This window comes from Amia ocellicauda, chromosome 3 (assembly GCF_036373705.1).
Source record: "Amia ocellicauda isolate fAmiCal2 chromosome 3, fAmiCal2.hap1, whole genome shotgun sequence".
In the NCBI taxonomy this organism is placed as follows: Eukaryota; Metazoa; Chordata; class Actinopteri; order Amiiformes; family Amiidae; genus Amia; species Amia ocellicauda.
The window spans coordinates 23,320,532-23,336,032 of NC_089852.1; the positions used below are offsets into that span (position 1 = coordinate 23,320,532).

Below are 15,501 nucleotides of genomic sequence, written 5' to 3' on the forward strand. Positions count from 1 at the left end.
TATATAGCCTTTGTATTTCTGAAATGCAATCCATGGTTCTCTTGACTTCACTTGTCCTCTCATTGTTTCTTCAGTGTTCTCTCTCCCATGATAAGTTTGTGGTGGAAGATCAGAGAGAGTTAGCAATTGAGTTTCCACACAGAATTTGGTAAACAAATCTATATCTTCAGAAGAGCAAATCATGTGGTGTCCAAAAACAGTTCTCATTGAGGCCATGATCCGAAATAAAGGTAAATAACAAGAACTCAACGTAAGTGCTGGAACTAACAAGATCCTGAGATCATTATTTTGAGATTGTGATTTTACTAATAAGGTTCTTGGCCTCTACAAGCCACCATAGGTTTGACAGGTTATTTTGGGACCATTTGCTGGAAATAGCGTGTCCTTCTAACATTCTAACAATGGTGTGATCCAGCCAACTGCCATCATCATACATCTGGGCTTGTGTACCTATTTTCAAATCAAATTAGTTTTATAGTTGAGTCAGCCCTTATGGTTAACTTTTTCCCAAGGGAAATCTGGAGTTGGCAGTAACAGCTCGGGGAGGGAGCATTGTGGGCTCTGTCCACTGGTTAGTGAATAATTATGTTTTTCAAGGCCTATCACAGATCCTAAAATTAAATTCTTTTCTTTTCCTTTTTTTTCAGAGTGAATTTTTCCTAATTTGTCCAGCAATTAATTTAGGGTGCCTTTTAAAGACTTTCCCTCTGCACAAGTATTTGTTTTTCTGGAACTAAAGCAAAAAAAGCATGTGTGTTCTGGAAGACTTCACACATAACTATCGAGTTATGAAAAGGCTGAGAACTTAATCTGTGCTGTAAGCACAACAAAAACTGAATCGGGTAATAAGCTCTGTTTCTTTTCTTGCTTTTTCATATTTCATGTCTGTGTTTACTAGGCTTGCAAATCCTCCAGCACTGTCCTGAATGTCCAGGAATCTCCAGGACTCTGCCGGGACCATCCCAAAGAAACTACAAACAAAGGAGTAATTTTAATATCTATTTAATAGTGATTGTAGTATCTCAATTACAGATATAGATAAAGGTAGGAATGGTATGTTTAGTTGTTTTTAGAGTACTTTTCCCAAGTAACCATTTTTTGTTTTTGGTTAGTCAGGACTGTTGCGTCATAGTTAAAATGGATAACTATTATTTATTATCCCTGTACCAACTGTACATTTGGATAGTTAAAAAATAATAAAAAATACATATTAACATCCTCTCCACCAAGATATATTTGGTCTCTGAACAAAGTTTGAGAACCCCTAAATCAAAGCCCTAAATCAAGGCCACTTCAGATCGCTGGGTAAGCATGACCAGCAGGTGGAGCTATTGCAAAACTACAAGAATGAACAGGGTTAATGAACTTGTAACGTTTAGGTAAGTATAGCTGTTAACAACCCTGTTGACAAGCCTGCTATTTTTAACACAGATTACACACAGAAATGTATGCATGTGTTGGAGCAATAAAACCTGTTTTCTTTAAGCTCAAGTATTATCCCTAATAAAACGGCTGCAATAGTCCAGTTGCGACATGAACCTCAGCAGTACAAGTGACCAGGCTAGTCTGGGGATCTTTTCCAAGATCAAAGACTGGTAATTAAAGCCATTTGTTTCCATGCTTCCTGTCATCTTTAATATGATGGTTTTGTTTAATTTGTTTCAAACCGGACATGCCCATTAGAAACGCAGACATTGGTCTCTATAAAATACGGTATTTGTATTCGGTTTGCAGAGTTGCCCTGTTGTGCATGATATCAGCAAGATTAAACATGAAGTGATTCAGTGTGGATTTATTGCGATTAGTCATATACACGAATGTGCTTTACTGACAGCCTGAGCAGGGCAAGTCATAAATAGAAACATAATCAAAGAAAACAAATATAGGCAAGAGTTGCTCAGTCAGCGAAAAAGGCTGACATCAACCTACATTAAACAACATGACGAACAGACTGGCTGAATTAAGTCCAGGTGTTTGGCCCAGACATCCAGACTTTTCTGACATATTTGGTATATAGATTGACATAGTGAAATTAGTGCTGTGTTAATTACCCTTGAATGAGCCTGTGAATCTCGATTTCCATTTATGTAATTAAACACACGCTCAAATTATAAAACATCTGTCTTTATCCTATTGGGCAGTGAGACTTATTTGTGATGTTTCCCCATGTTCATTTCTTTTTGTTCTGAATTGACATCTGCTTTGCGGTCAGAGGGGCAGCTTTTATTAACACGGCCCAAGGAGTGGTGTGTCTTCTATTTGGGAGCAGCGCAGGAGAGTGCTGAGCCAGAGGAGATATTTTTATCGGCCGTTCTCTGGTGTCAGTGGCGCTCGCTCTCCCTACAAGGCCTGGCCTCAGTATTGATGTGTGCACAGATGGCTTAGACAAGCACTGAAAACAGGACCGATTTGCATAGACCCAAATGGGATCCCTGATGCCACGCAAGTAAGTAGGAGCTTGACCAAATCTTTTACGTTTAAGGTTTCATCCAGCAGATTAATACTGTATAATGACGGGTGTTACCATGACTACTCAGATGGGTCTGTTTTTCGGGGGATTTCCAGAATGCTGTCAAATGCTACCGTATACTTTTATTCTGGCACTTATTAATATGCCTATCTTTAAATTGTCCATTTAAAAAAAATATATGCAATAGGGTTATATCCATGGTATCATTGTTCTAAAATTGGCTGCCTTGTGTTTTGCATATCTGGTGATAGTGCTACAATAATTCACTTTGCTTTGGGTTTTACACTGTTCTTGTATGGGGACAGATTAACTTGGTTGTTTGCACTCACATAAGTCAAACAGATGGCCTATATTGTCATGGTGCCAAATTATGGGTAAATGGTAATTATCCTGACCACATATTAAACAGCAAAATATCTGAAACCTGTGTTTAATTTGAGGTCACTTGCTTTCTACCAAGAAGCAATCATTTTGCATACCTGATTGTGAGAGCATGTGCTTGGGGTTCACTGGAGAACCTAGTTTTATCAGTTTGTCAGTCGTCTTCACCATCGACAGATCGCCATTTTATGTTCTACAGGATGGGGAGATCTGTAACAAACATTACCTGACATGCAAATTAATTTGTTCTCTCTGCCCTGTGCCTGTTGCATAAAGTTTGCATACTGTTCCAGCACTCAAAGCACCAGTCATAATGTTGTTTATGGAAAATATTCTACCTGTTGATTAAAAAAAGAAGACAGTGAAGATCAGTACTGCAGGATGTTGGTGTGATTGCAGATCTCAGAGCTTGACATACTCTTGCACCAGGAAATATACTGTACTGGTATGTAAGTAATTTTGTTTATTGATTATTATTTATTTTGGCTTTGAATTCATGTTTTGTTTGTTTCTTTTCTTTTTTATTCTGCTTTTGCAAAACTAGTAATGGGGAAATGCATTCAACCGTTGTTTAATCTACTCTTTGTACTTGGTGAGAATCAGTAACTGATCCATACATAGACACATATATGAGATTGGTGCAAACTGAGTGCTGAGGTAGGATTTTTGTGGACCTTCAGTAGTGACATAATCTGAGCTGAGACTGTATGTCTGTACTAAGCAATGGAGCTGAAACAATGTCGTTTCAAACGAGTATTAGCTTAATATCAATACAGCCACACCCAATGTTTACACAGGAAAACCCTTGTTAAAAAACAGGATTGTTATGTGTTGATATGAATACAAAACATTATTTTCAACACAACTGTGGTTTAATTGTTGATCAAGTGCTGCACTATGGATAGTATAGTACATCAATAATAATAAATGTGGCATACTAAGAAAAAAGTTATTTCTACTACTAATACTAATCATAAGAATAATGTAGCTATTAAAGGCACAACGTCCAGTGATGCACTGATGCATTATTTTAAGTTTACAACTGACAGTCTAAACCGCGGAAGTGTCCTCTGTGTGAAGTGACAGATGAAAATCAAAAAAGAAAAAACTAAAGCAACCCGTTGATTCAGATGGCTTGTAATGTCCCGGGGCTCTTAACGCCGCGGAGTCTCTCTCTCTCTCTCTCTCGTATGAACTCCAGTGGTCTGGGCATGCACTGGACTGGGTGCTGCTGTAGGAGGGGCTCGCACAGTCCCAGCGCCGGGCCGGTAATAAAGCGCAGGACCCCGGGCTGGGCGGAGTGGGGCTCCGTCTGTCTGAGAGTAAGTAGCGCTAATGAAGGATAATTGTGTCTCTAAGCGAGTGGTGAGCCTAACCGTAACAGCTGCGCCAAGCTCACCTTTTGAGCACAACAAAGACTTAGGCAGCTGGACTTTGTCGTTTCTGCTTTTCCTCTTCTTCTTTTTAAGTGTTTGTCGTTGACGGCACGCTGCAGGTCTGCGAGCACCTGAGCTGGCGTGCATTATGATCGAGATTGATACGGTAGCTTAGGACATTTCGCGCACTGAAGAGGGGGTGCAGTTTGTGCATTTGCATTCTCGAAAACGCCGAGTCAGGTCTGTGCTTGTCTGTTTACTCGGAAAAAAGAAAAAGCCCATCTGCAGCACTGTGTTCTTTGCGAGAAGTGTCAATTTCAGGTCGTCTTGTTACTTTGTTGCAAGAAATGCATTACTCGCACTGACAACGGATAAAGCTAAAAGTCAAATCCGCTTGCCTTCAGAACAGGTGAAGTTTGGAATTGCTTTTAAATAGCTTACAGGATGAAACGACCATTTTAAGTCGGCATTAAGTATACTGCAATACTGGCATCAGTACTGAACCTGAGACGCGTCTCTTTGAAAACGATGCCTTTGAGAAAAGAACTGTTGTAATTATACTGGAGAGAAAGTGAACCGAGGCTGTTATCAAAGGTAAACTTGTCATTTTTTCTTTCACTTCCCAATTAAAGACGCCAGTGTATTGTACTTGGCTAGCAGCACGTAGCTTCACCTTTGGTGTATTTAAGATTATATATTGTTGTTGTTGTTGACAAAAAAGGCTTTAAAAAAGTAATGGTTTTAAAATGCATAGAAAACAACACTAAGTTAATACATGTTTGCATGTTGTTGTTGATGATCATAATGATATTATTGATATACTGATATAATTGCATTATCAAGAATCAGTAATACTTATGATGTGAAGCAAGGGATTATGTCTTCAATAGGAGAACATGTTCTTAACCTGCACTGACACAATATGTGACTAATGGGTCACAGACGTCATGGACTGACTTGCAACTTTAAGTTCCTTGTGTGGAGAAACTGGTTATCTTCTGGTTGTGTTTTTGTTCATGTAGATTAATAGTAACTGTAGTTGGCTGAAATGAATAATTAGTGTCATCACGTTGGTAACTGACACCAGGGTGGGACAATGCAAACAAACTCGCAACTGATTGGAAGTATGTTGTGCTTTCCAAACGTGGATCATAGAGGACTGGCCTTCATTCAGAATGAGTGTCTGAGCTGAAACTGATGACTTCTGAAATGTTTTCTGTAGGGGTCAGTTGGAGCCATAACCATGTAATCAGCAGATATGTAGTAGTCTATCTGGTTCCAACACACTAACCCAAGGGTTGCATCAGCACCAGTCTGGTGTTTCCTCGTGGGACAAAATAGTGCTCTGTACAATCTAGAGGGATTCCCAGCGTTGTAATAAAATCCAGAAAAAATTTAACCTCGCAGGGCTGTACTGGATCAAATCACTCCCTCCTGGAGAGATTACTCATGTAAAATCCTACCACTGGAAACTTCACACTCATTTCCTCAGAGGTTTTCTTTTTTTCCTTCCTGTAATATTTTGAAAAGAAAAGCCTTCAAAATGCTTTATTTTAGGCAGTGTTCAGAGCGGGGGGAGGTAAACGTATCTCAATCTAACCTTAGATGACAGAAAAAGAGGAACCCCCAGGGTATAAGAACTTATTTATTTAGCAATAAGTGAAACAATTTGCTATCAGTGCACACTCCCTGTGGAAGCCACTAATACATTATCATTACAGATTTTTATAAAAATGTATTTCATAACTTAAAAGACTAGCAGTGCCCTGTCAAGAGATCGGTTTTGCACGTGCTGTTCTGCAACGTGTTATTGAGAGACATGTTACAGATAATGTGTACTGAGATATTTCAGTTGTTTAACAGGAGCTCTTGGTACTGTCAGGTTGATTATATGATAAAATCACAAATCCCGATCCAGAATTGTCCTTCTTTTCGTGTTGCAACTAGTTAGATGTTGCCCAAACAAAAAGACAATCATTTGACTTCTCTGCAGTTATTCTAGATGCAGTTGGGTCTAAATTGGTCTAATGCCAACTCTGCAAAAGTAGTTACTTCTGAGGGGAAATACTAGGGGATAATCATGCTAGTGAAAATGACGGTCTAAAAATGTAAAAAGCATTTGTCATTTGTAAAGTGCCATGAAATTGTGTTTCTTATAGAGATGGTAGTGTGGTTCTCTTTTGATGAGAGTGTCCGACAGAGTGCAGAATGGGTTATGATTAGCCTTTGGCATATGGCATTTGAGTTATCTGTGTTTTGCTGGTGGTGGTTGCTAGGCTCCAGTAGAGGTTCAAGACATTCAAGTCCTTGGTACAGAGATGCCAATGAACTGAGTTTCAGAGCTGCCTTAGCCCTGTTCTGGTGTGTCAGAATTAATTTTGATTTAATTAACTTTCCATCACTTTCTTATTTTGGTTAGGCAGCCAATGGGTGTTGAGTATACCAGGGGGCAGCCAGATTAGCACTCTCCCATCCTCCTGTGAGTTTCTAGTCTTTAATGTTAAAATCTATGGAACTGTTGGGAATGTCTATTTAAGCAAAGATTGTTTTTTCTGCACACCAGCCAGGTTTGGGATGGTGAAGCAAATGCAGCCATGGAAATGTGTAATTTGGAGGAGTTTGCTTACACAATTTGAAGGCAGTGTGTGTTGTTTTAACTTTCTGCTTTCCCGTACTTGCTTGCAAACATGAGCTCCTGTTTTTGTTTTGAACACAAATTATGAGGTTAAGAAGAACTCTGCGAAAGTGCAGGACTTGCAAAACAAAAAGACTGCGACTGTGACAAAATGCCTAGCCCAAATGGCAGGGGCACAAATGCATCTAGGAACGTAGCCTTGTGCATCATGCAAGCAACAATAAAGAGTGCTGATTATGATTGCAAAGTGGGAGAACCTTTTGCTTTTTAAAATTGAGTGTGCCAAGGCTCTGTACAATTTAAAGCAAGCACAAAAAATGCCCCCTTTCTTTTTGTAAAAGACTGCATGGAGACAGTAAGAACCATAAGGCAGTGTATCTATGGAGAAGTGCAGTTTGACTTGCTGCTCAGAAGTGTTGTCTTGTTTTGTCATAACATGCCATGACCTATACCTGGCAAATGTGACTTTGATGAAGAGTCACTTATTGCTATTGAGCAGACTTTGAATGTTCATTGATACATGTGCTCCCTGGGCAAAAAAAAAAAATGGCAGGCATGCAGGATGAAGAGGAACTCTGAAAACAAGTTTGAACAGTGAGCTGCACTTTCAACACACGATAAGCCAAATGACAGACAGAGACTTAAGACTTGAAGCACTTAAGAATGTTCTGATTCCCCAGGCTGTTATCTATCAGTCGACTGCAAAGAACAGGTATTGTGAGGCTTTTTTTTTTTTCCTGTGTGTGACTGTTCTGACTTTTATCTTGGCATTCACAATCTATGGGTAGTGTTGGCAAATGTGCCAAGCTTTTACTAGTTTAGTCACCTTTCAAAATAAGACCGTGTAGTCTAAACCTAGGCAAGTCAGTTTACACCAGGTTGTCAGTCAGCGATCTATAGTGAATTTATAACGTTGCGATTTATTACGCATTATAGAGCAGGGGAGATTTGCTGCGAAAGAATGTTGCTCAATGTTAAGAACTGGATTGTGTCCCATGTCTGTCATTTTTCTATGCTGTTTACATCCTGAAAAAAATGTGAAACTTGTCAGTTATGTCCCTAGTGGATCACTGGGGAGCTGTCAGTTTACATTCGTGTAGGGGTTTGACCTGGAAGCTGCTTTACGTGACTTGTAGCTGCAGGCAAAACACATTTCTACAAAACCGTGATGTGATAGAGGCATCGGTAGTTCTTATCTCTGCTGACTTGTGGGTGACGTCAGACGTGTGGCAGCCTGAAGGACACGCCTTTTACACGAATGCAGGCCTGGTCATCTTGAAAGGGATAGCAATGGGAAGATCAATGAGAAACTCCTCAGTATCTCATTGACTTGAAGACTTGGTGACAGACCACACTTTAGAAGCAGCTGCTTATGATGTACAGCTGGTGTTTTCAGATCCCCCAGCATGCTCTTTCACATGATGAGAAAAACTAGTGGAGACCTTTTATTTCACTCCATTGGCTCTTTAAATCAGCAAGTACATACACCCTAGAATACATCTTGGGGATATTCTATAGCCACTAAATATGTGTGCACAAAAATAGATGAATACAGAAAACTGTGTGGCCATCAAGTACTGCAATCTGACAATCCATTGAATTGACAAAGATCTGTATTTGGGTGGTTAAAGGGCTCTGTTTCCAAGTCATTTTGAGGGTACTTTGGTGCCCTGGAGCCTGTTTTTTTGTGATAAAAAGCTGAGGTGGAAGGAGTCTGACTGCAGTTTCACGTGTTGTGATGAAAACACACAGGCAGTGATCTGTCAGCAATCTCCTGGCAGGATGAGTATGGGAGAATAACTTAAACCCGAGAAACGCAGTGAAGACCAACTGATAAACAGACTGCCCGCCAGACAGGAAGAGGGTGTTTGCAAAAGGTTTGATTCAAAGCATCCTGTGGGTTGGCTGCCATGTTCTTTGCTGATGATGACCCTCTGAAGCACCCCAGAGTCTCGGCACCCAATTAGTCATTGACCATTAAAATAATCCCTTCTTAGAGGAAGTCTAGACGTCCTCGAAGTAATTTACTAAGCCTTTAGCAGAGTGAAAGGAGCGATGGTTAACCTTTGTTTTGTAACTCTCTGAACCACACCATTTCCTGGAGATATTGGGAAATCAGTGAAGAGGCTAGCGTTTTCTCCCACCCTCTATCCGAATTCTTATGAATACAGCCCACTTTCCAATTATGTTTTTCATACACAAAGCTTCATAGTGGTGTCTTGAAAGTATCTGCGCAATTAAGTTTTGTATTTTATTTTTTAGAGTTAATTAATAATAATATTTAATAATTTGACTGACTCCTTTTTCCAAGGCAGTTGTTTACAGGAGTAGTATTCAATGCAATTACAATACCATGTTAAGTGTGAACAACAGCAAGTGCTTTTGAAGGGATCCTAAAACATTGTGTTCCCATTCATGAAGTGCAAAGCAAAAATGAAAGCATGATAGCAGTTCATGTCTTTGAAGAAACTGGACTTTTACCTGGGATCCAGTCGTCTAGCAACTTCCTTTTAATCTTTTACATTGATTTATCTTTGTTGCAAATGAAAAAATGTAAACTTATTTGGGGAAGATTAGAAATGACAACCGTGGCCTGGGGGAGCATGCATTGACATACAGCTTGTAGGAATGCAACAATGAAAACTGGTTCAGCGTTGGGAGCTTGTTAATTCAATCCTAAAGGATTGCATTCAGCCTTGTTGCTGTTCTATACTTGGACCCACGTTTCTTGCAGACCACCCGTCTCACACCCTGTTTTGTAACCCTTACTTACTATTAAGAGTCACTGGGAATCTCAGGCGTGATGGCTGGAGAGAAGATCAATTCAGGCTTCAGAATAAGACCATGAATACTTGACTGAAGCAACATTTGAGACACTGCATGGACAGGTATTCAAATGTTTTTGATGACGTAGTGTTTTATTTTCATATTGCACAAGGATGCAGACTGGTCATAAATCAGTATTGTTTGCAGTGAATAAATATGAAAACATTGGGAGGACAGAACGCACATTGTACATGGGATAAGCCTGTTTATCACTATTATATGACTGCAATTGTTTTGAGCTTTTACATGCTTGTGGAAACTGGAGGACTGATCGCTATAAGGCTGACTCCAATCTGAACACTGTTCAATGTTCAAAGAAAATCGGCCAGAACATGATTAGGTTTATAGCCAATTATGATGGGGCAATGTTTTGTGTGCAAATAAACCTTGGGTTTATTGTTATTTTCTATTTAGTCACAGCATGTAGGCCTACAGTTAAAGGCTGATTTCTCAAAGTTGTTTTCCTGGTGTGTGGGCAATTGTTAACAATCTTTTCAGGGCACAAAAGCTCTAGCAAAATGTATTTAACTTATTTTTTTGTTTTGTTTTTGTTTTGTCATCACCTCTCTCTAGTTGCCCAAGTTCTTTGCATATTTAATCCTGTGTTATGCAAGGATTTCCTGTTACTAACATTCAGCTTGTGAAATATCCGAAGTTATAAGACAACGCCTCCTCCAGCTACCAGTTTGATCATAGTAATAATTATTACAAATTTTGCACTTATTTTTACCATAGAAGCTTGCATAAACCTGCATTACGATACATCAACTGCTGAGTCCAAGGAGGCTCTCCAAAGCAGAGCGCAGGGAGTAACTGAAACATCACCTAATTAAACCTGGACCACTCTTTTAACAATTGCTTTTCCCTCATCACTTTTTCCGAAACAAGCCTGTAAACTCTTCATTCCCATGGTGTGGCTGTCTTCTCAGCTGAACCAAAATTAATGTCCGAGAGCCAGAATAATCCATACAGATCTACAGTGGCTTTCATGGCCCAGTCTGTGCCTTTCTGATGCTGACACAGTCTGACGGTCCGGCCTAATCGAATAATGCCCGTGGTGACTTAAGTATTGTTTGCGTTCAGATCAGTGTGAAAAAAGAACGGCATATTGTGTCTTTGTGTAGATGCTGAAGAGATTGATAAAAAGAAAAGGTTATATAAATTGCCATTATGATTATTTAAAAAAATGACTTGACCAGCTTTTGATTTGTTTCCATCACAAATCCATCAGTCTCTTTTCCATGTATCTGCATACCAGCCAGAGAGTGAGATAGGTGTTCCAGCTCAGGTTACCAGAGAATGGGGAGGGGGGTAATTAATGAGCTGTCCTTGCATTATCAGAGGCAATAGGGGGCTATTTAAATAGAGTTCACTGTGAACTTTAACTAGACACAAATGTCTTGACGTTAGAGAATGCTGATGTACAATAGGAACTTTTCAGCTTTGGGTTTGTCAGAAGTGTTTTTCCAGTGTTTGTTTTATTGATGGGACATGCATGGTTGAAGGGCATATTTGTTTTGTATAAAACATCCCCTTCCAATGACTTGTTAGAACGCATCAGACATTGTTACTATGCCATCTTGCCCTGTTCAGCAAAATACGTAATAGAAATTGAGAGGAGTGTTGTCTTCCTGGAGTTAAGCGTTTGTAGGAAGTAGGCTAAGCTCTTTATTACAAATTACAAACCTGTAATTCTGCAGAAGAGTTTCTATGTTTTGCATCAACATTTTCCTCCTCAGTGTCTGTTTCTATAGGGGGAATTCATTTCCATCTGGTCAAGTGCAGCTGAGGTGTTGTGTAGCCTCCTCACTCCTCTGTGATGGCAGCCAAGCAAGAGTGGGGGGGCAGGGTCTTTTTTTCTCTGGGTTAATGATTCCTGATTGTCGTACCAACCCGAACAGTTGATAAAGAAACCAGCAAGAAAGCTAAATCAGGTATGTAGTTTAAAATAAAGTAAAAACAAATAAAATAAAAAAATAAAGCAATCTCAAAAATATATATATATATGTAATACTTGTCAGGACATGTCCAAGGAATGTAAGAAATGCATGCATGATATCTAAACAACTGCACAGTAACACAGATGCATCATGCTATAATAATGAGCGAGTCATTCTATACTGGACCGCTTTCTGATACCATTCTGCCTCATCTACAGTTATCCCCTTGAACAGTCTTGGAGCTATGTATCATTTGCTCTCCTTTATAATGACAACTGTACTAATTTCTAGTTCCAATGCCTGTCCCAGAATTGATGACATAATGAGGCCGCACTGTATTAGGCTATACCTTTCTCAATCCAGCTGCTTAAGACACAGTTTTTAGTGGAATAGTTTGTGGGCACCACAAATTTGATCCATAAACAGAAACCAAAAGATTCCAATACCATCCACTGCCAAGGCAGCACAGCCCATAAAAACAAACAACACTCTACTTCTGCTGGTGTCAATATCAACTGGCAGCATTTTCCAATAACCATCTTTTCCTCTTTGAACAGGCACTAAATGAAACCATGAGATTCCACTGCCAGTTCCTGTTGTGTTTGTGGGTACTTGGTTTTGTGCCTACTGTTGTGGCCCAATCACTGTAACTCAGTGTTGAATGTGATGATGTTAATACAGCAGTGCTCTGTGCTTTCCTGCAAACTATTGCCCAAAATGTACTGGTGGTTTTCCCTGTCATGTAGTGCTTACTGAGTAATTTGCTAGTGACGTGAATGAGAGGCTGTTCTCCCAGTTGCTACACGAGATCCACATTTTAAAACCATTGTGGGGATTTTGATCATGCGTTTAAATCTAGGTTTCCAACTTGCTGCTTCCCTCAGTTCCCAGGAAAGTCATGGGAATGAATGCCCCGAACAGGAATTGGCTCGAGGGATGCTGCATAATAAACTCCAGGTTTTCCGCCTTAACAAAAGGGAGTGTGGGCCAGTGCATGTCCCTCATATTTACAAGGGAATTGCTTTTGCATTATCTGCCACTTAAAACATGTACATGTCAGATGCCATTATTGGATTACAGCCTATTGCACCACACAGCGGTCTGTCCACACCGCCCAGCCCCCTGTCCAGTCACATGACCTGCAGAAATCACAGACCCACAGACACTCTGAATTCTGCTGGGATCCAAAAGAACCCTGGGATTATTCTTTTTCTTTTTTTTTTTTTTTTTTAAACAACCTTGCCAGGGGGCTGAGACTGCGCCTGTTGAAACCTGAGAAGGTACAGAAATGTGGGGTGGCGATGGCTGGAGGTTTTTGTGGAGCTTTGCAGACTTCTTTTCTCCCTCTTTCACATGTTCTGTCTCTCTCTTGACTTCTCAGCATGGGTCAGTGGTTTTAACTGCAAATCAGCCCCGTGTACTGTTAGAAAAAGGCCAGGCTAGGAAGCTGCCTAGCTTTGCGCTTGATCTCTCTCCACTTAGTATTGTGATATTTTTCCACTCTTGTGTCGTTAAGATGGCAAGATAACTGGAATCCCACTTTGAGTTAACGGGCAGATATCGCAGGTCTAACTCTTTAGTCTTATCTAAAGTACACCTCACAATGTACATTTATCATTTACGTTTTTATATACAGTGCATGGCCAGCAAATTTTAAAAGTCAGTATCTCCAGAAGGCTTTGATATCCTTTCGTCTATGTGCGGTTGGCAGCAAGTTTTGCGGTGTGTGCATATTATTAACAAACTGGGTGGGGGAGGATATGCATCTTCTCATAGGCAGGATTGCAGTGTAAAGCACCGTCAGTCAGCCGGTATGTTTGAGAGATTTAATGGGCTTATATTATACTGTTAAAGGCTTTGGGTGTTCCAGTGTGACCTCTCTTAAAGCTACACGGCATTTTCCACTCCTCTGCTGCATAGGCTTTGTATTTAACCATCACCCCCCTCCCCCTGTTGCTGAATGCAGTGCAAATCATTGAGGTTCTCACTTCTGTACAGTCCCCAGCTCCCTTCCACATGAGTTATTGAACCGTTTGCTTCCCTTGTTCACCGATTCCTCCCCAGAGAGTACTTGTGAGGTTGTCCTCAGGGTATAGATGTTGCTGTCGCAGTAGTCGTGTCTTGCGCTGTGTGTGTATGTGTATGTGTGTGCTGAAAGGCAGAGAATGTGAACAGAAAGTTCAAGATGTGAGCAGGAGTGGTGGGATTCCCATGATGACAGCTGACACAATGTTTTGGTTTGCTTCTAAATCCCACTGCCTTATGGGGTACAGAAAAGCAGTTTTCAAGCTGTAGAGTATTGGGGTATGCTCTATATGATGCATGCTTTTATTTTTTAAACAAATGAACTGATCCATAATGTATCCAAGTAAATACATTATTAGATCCAATTTTCCCCTGGTCTTGTGCTCTTCCTCTGTACATTGATGTTCATTTATACAGGAAGAATGTAACTAGAGGAGGTCATTAGCCTTCACTTTGCTCATCTCTTGGCTTACTCATTCAACAGCTTAATTAGGCCCCACTTGAAGGACTGGCATTGGCTTTCACAGCATGATTTGCTTTAGAGTGAGGAATGTGTTATTAGAGGCAGGCAATCAAATAATCTTCAGTGCCCACGGCCACGCTGTTTAGATTGGGCCCTTCGCTCAGGATGATGTGTTTGTGACAGTGTACGTTTTGGCTTGTTTTAAATCACACTTGTGGTGTCTAAACATTTTTCCCCAGGGAACAAAAAACTTTCCTTGCTCTGTTAAGAGATCTTCCAGAGACAAGTTTTCAAAGACTTTTGATGGCAGCTCATATAGTCCAGTCCGTGGTATGATTTCTGAATTCAGCTGGGATTTTTTTTATTTTCCTCCATGAAATGATCCTCCTGGATTAGTTTGGCTTCCCAATTTGGGCAATCTGTGATTGAATTTACAATCAATTCAACTTTGGCTCATCACGGGTGCAGGGAAAACGTACAAAGAAAGCACTATGGCTAGATGTTATTCTCTTCGTTCCGTAATGCAAACGGCAACCATGAAGCATCAGTCAGAGGACTGATAGAAGCCCTCACAGGTGCCTGGACAGCCACAGGGGGTCAGTGTTGTGCAGCAAGTTAAGGAAATAAATCCACCCACACCTGGGGATATTCAGGCAATCGTGTTCTATACCTTGGGTAATCGATCATAAATGGAGAAATTATTTGTCTCTACCTGATCTTGGACTATAGCACCCAGGACCTGATGTCTTTACCCCCCACCCTTTGCTTGTAGTGTAAACTCGGATCCCACTCATTGTTGACCTTTTGATCTCTTAAATACCGATTGCAATATGTTAAAGATTTCTGCTTTGCCTCCCAATCTGTGATTCAATCTTCTTGACAAGATGATACTTGATGCTGGGGTTTCTGTAAAGAATTGAAAGAAAATGGAAGAACACTGCCATTTATTCCTTTAACAAAAATTACAGGTTTGATCTGGTACTATATAGAGTTCTGGCAATATGTGCATGTTGTAGGTCATTTTAATGCTTTGCACTTTGTTCCCTACTGAGGAAAAACTGAATAAAAAAAAATGCTACAAAAAAAGCTTATAAAAAATCTCAAATGCTTTATTTGCATTTTTGATATCTTTGGCCTGATTTGTGTGAAGTTTGTGTCACAAAAGACCACAAAATGTAAACTGTAATGGAATGTTTGTTATTTAAAAAAAAGGATTGTGCAGTCTGAAATATTGCAGTATGGGTGTAGGAAAGATTTGAAACCACTAAATGATCAAGTGGAAACATTAGCTGCATACTTTAACCAAAATATGTTCCAATGCTAAAGCTTGCTGAACTAAACCGAAGTTCTGTGTATCAGTCTTGCCAACCCAAGGGCTCCTTACC

At 40.1% G+C, this 15,501-nt stretch overlaps 1 protein-coding gene across 3 annotated transcripts in view; it reads left to right on the forward strand.

The window, feature by feature from the left end:
• The first annotated feature begins 4,029 nt into the window (after nt 1-4,029).
• The window catches only part of svild (supervillin d), a 58,700-nt gene continuing 47,228 nt past the window's right edge, over nt 4,030-15,501 (forward strand). The window contains exon 1 of one of the 3 annotated variants that reach the window (XM_066698548.1): nt 4,030-4,173. The gene's annotated coding sequence lies outside the window, so the exon portion shown is untranslated. Of the gene's footprint in view, nt 4,174-4,231; nt 4,822-15,501 lie in introns of those variants that run through there. The other 2 variants (XM_066698547.1, XM_066698549.1) reach the window with 2 other exon arrangements.